The sequence below is a fragment of the Macaca fascicularis genome, chromosome 6 (assembly GCF_037993035.2).
Source record: "Macaca fascicularis isolate 582-1 chromosome 6, T2T-MFA8v1.1".
Classification (NCBI taxonomy): domain Eukaryota; kingdom Metazoa; phylum Chordata; class Mammalia; order Primates; family Cercopithecidae; genus Macaca; species Macaca fascicularis.
The window spans coordinates 110,329,080-110,333,013 of NC_088380.1; the positions used below are offsets into that span (position 1 = coordinate 110,329,080).

General features: G+C 34.4%; 1 pseudogene; it reads right to left on the reverse strand.

Moving 5' to 3' along the window:
* Window positions 1-3,013: 3,013 nt before the first annotated feature.
* Window positions 3,014-3,576, reverse strand: LOC102137768 (large ribosomal subunit protein uL23 pseudogene; annotated as a pseudogene).
* Window positions 3,577-3,934: the final 358 nt, after the last annotated feature.

Sequence of the window (3,934 nt, forward strand, 5' to 3'; positions counted from 1 at the left end):
CATGAATTTGATCAAGCCTCTAGATCCAATTTCAAATTTACAGGAAATACAGAGGACAGAGGAATGTGTTAAGGAACCGCAGCGATGCTGTCAGCAAAATCCATACTATGGGAAACTGGATACATAAGGAATCTGGTTTCTTCAACAAATAAATTGCAAGGAAAAGAGAGAGAGAGAGAGAGAGGAAGCCTATAGATTAAAAGAGACTTAAGAAACACATATTAACCAATAACAACGCGTGCACCTTATCTGGACCTCTATCCAAGAAAAAAAAAAAAAACCTTAAAATTAAGACATTATGAGAATAAATTTAAGTTCTATACATTTTGTAAATAATATCACGAAGAGAGTACATGTCTAATGTCATCGCAAAAAATGTTAAATACTTGAGGTTATGTATACGTTAGTTTGATTTAATTTTTCCACATATTAAAAAATCATAACACTACTTGTATCCCATAAGTATATATAACTGTAATTTGTCAATATGTAGTAAAAAATTTAAAAACGAGCGCTAGAGACTTGTTAGTATTAAGAAATCATTGTAAAAATTTTAAAAAGTAATCATGTTTTGGTAATGTTTTTAAAAAAAGAGACCCATATATCTGAGCCTTTTAGTCCATATATATATATATATATTCAGTCCATACATTTATATACAAACTCTATATACACATATTTGCCCATACATTATATATATATATGTATGTATCTAGATAGATATGAATAAAATTATATGTTCAGGATTTCCTTAGAAATATAATATGATCAGAAATATAATCAGGACGAGCTGCAGTGGCTCATGCCTGTAATCCCAGCACTTTGGGAGGCCGAGGCAGATGGATCACGAAGTCAGGAGATCGAGACCATCCTGACTAACACAGTGAAACCGTGTCTCTATTAAAAATACAAAAAAATAGTGCCGTGTGGTGGCGGGTGCCTGTAGTCCCAGCTATTCTGGAGGCTGAGGCAGGAGAATGGCGTGAACCCGGGAGGCAGAGCTTGCAGTGAGCCGAGATCACGCCACTGCACTCCTGCCTGGGCGACAGAGTGACACTCCGTATTAAAAATAATAATAATAATAATAAATATATATATATAAAATCAAGGATGTGATAAGTGGGTAAGGGTATCAAAAATATGTATTGGTCATGGGTTGAAAATAATGATATTATGTAATAGGGATATGTAGGTTTGTCCTATTTTTTATCGCTTTTTGTATGTTTGAAATTTTCCAAAATTAAAAGCAAAGAAAATTGAACTAAAACAAAAATAATAATTAATGGCAGTTCCTGCAATCATTTGAAAAAAGTGATTTATAACAATTTATAAAATTAGTTACTACATAGAAGCCAAAGGTTTCAAATGCTAATGGTTTTATGTTATAAACTGCCAATTCTCCTATTTGAATTAGTGTATATTTCTTTCACAGAGAACCTTGTACAGCATCATGGTGACTTTAAGAGTTAGTCTTTAGTGGGAAAATTTATTTTCAAAAGGGATCTGACAGCAAATAAAAAGATTGGAAAAATCTTTCAGAGCAGAGTATGATCAGATTTAGTATAAGTGGTACTCATTTACCAAAAGTGATTAAATTATAGTCAGGATGTACCTGAAGCACCCACTTCAGTAGACAGACTAGAATATATTTAGGAAACATGGAACACTGCACTACATCTATGCTTTACCTTTCACAAACTAATCTTATGTTTCCATTATAGTGGCATGCACTAACTCTGCTTTCATCACATATTTCATTGGTGCTTAGAACATGAAACATGTAGCAAAGACCATATTTTTCTTAATTTTTTTCTATACATACTGGAAGACAAACTGCCTATGAAAAACAATCCTTGACTCAAAAAAAGTTTGGTATAATAATGAGGGTTAGAAATGCCACAAATGGGAATAGGATCAGCTATAACAAGGGTGTTAACTTTTGCTGGTAATGCATGTCTGGCTTCTTTTAAGCAAGCATAACTATATGCTTTGGAAAAACCTTACCCTAGTAGTTATTAGATGTACTTCCTCCATAAATGACAGAAATATCTGTTCTTAAAATTAACTATTCAATGTAAGAGTTCCTAAATATATAATCTGTCACAAATCATATTCTGGCCTTTGGATACTCTAAAAGAAATCATTTTGAATTTATGGGGCCAGAGCCATATATATACACACACACACACACACATATATATACACACACACACACATATATGTGTGTGTATATATATACACTCGCACACACACATACATCTACAGTGTACTATGCTTATGAGAACTACTCATTTATCACATTTGAGTGTAGTTAAGCGGAGTACCTCAAAGCTGCATTTGACTTCAGTTTCACTTCTCCACTATAAGTTATCAGCACTCAACAGAGTGAACACATTGAGAGGTGTACAACTCTTGATCTCTTATTGATCTCTGTTTTCTCTGATATAAATTATGAGTTTTCATTTTCACTCAACACCCTGCAGGAAAGAGAAAACAGATTCAGACTAAAGCACGTGCCTGACAATATGTCTGCTGCATTGCATGAGGCAGCCTTGCTGCAGCCAACCATGGTGGAGTAAGTTGCAAATCTATAGCACTGAATTGCTTTACATCAGTTATTTCATTAGATTTTGTGCATTACCACAAACCCCGTTTTCTCTTTTCTTTTTTTTGACAAAAAAATGTTAGTGAAATTCTGTTTCAGGAAATTACTGAAGCTGCCTCATTGCCTGTAATAGTTTAAATTAAATATTCTACTTGTTTTTTAGATGTTCGTGATGAGATACAGACCAAAGTCTTTTTGCCAAAAGATATATGAATTTCTAGGAAATGTCATTGTATCAGATATGTAAAGGATTTTTAAAAGTATGCTGTTTAAAAACAATGCATTTTGTTTACAATGTTTTGGGAACTGTTTTATGTGGTCTATCTTAAGGAGACAATGTGAATTTTTATGAATTACTGTTGTTTGCTTTGAATACAAAATTACTTTTCTATTAATTGTGACCCATCATTTTCTTTCTTTCTTTCTTTTTTTTTTTTTTATGTTGAAAAGATATATATATATATATTTAGAATTAGGCAGCTGGACTCAGTTTAGATGATCCCAATTTTGTTGGCAACATCCAAAGCATCGTAATCAGGAGCCAGTCGAACATACGCCTTTTTCTCTCCATCAGGCCGAATCAGGGTGTTGACCTTGGCCACATCAATGTCATAGAGCTTCTTCACAGCCTGTTTAATCTGGTGCTTGTTGGCTTTAACATCCACAATGAACACAAGTATGTTGTTGTCTTCTATCTTCTTCATGGCAGACTCAGTAGTCAGCGGAAACTTGATGATAGCATAGTGGTCAAGCTTGTTTCTCCTGGGGGCGCTCTTCCGAGGACATTTGGGCTGCCTCCGGAGTCGCAGTGTCTTGGGCCGCCGGAAGGTGGGTGACGTGCGGATCTTCTTTTTTTTGTGGCTGTGGACACCTTTCAACACTGCCTTCTTGGCCTTTAAAGCCTTCGCTTTGGCTTCGGCTTTAGGAGGGGCAGGAGCTTCCTTCTTCGCTTTCAGTGCCATCTTGTGAAAAAGCTGTGACCCATCATTTTCTCAAGAGAAGGATGGGTTAAATAATTAATTTATGCTATGACAATTGTGATTCCCATGAGCATAATTTTCTATTATCTACACATAATAGTGACTACCTTGTTTAAAATGTTGATGATCAATTTCATTTATCTGTCAGTGTCACCCATAAAGTTATAAAAATGGAAGGATGAGACAATTGAATAAAAATTTCCTTCCTACTTTAAAATAGTTTCAAAATGAGAATATATTATGAATTGACTGAGTGGGAAGAGATGGTATCATAGCCAATATAATTTATACAAAGTCTTGATTTTGTGTTTCTGTCATAAACCCTGAAAGCTGGAAAAAGCAATAGTCT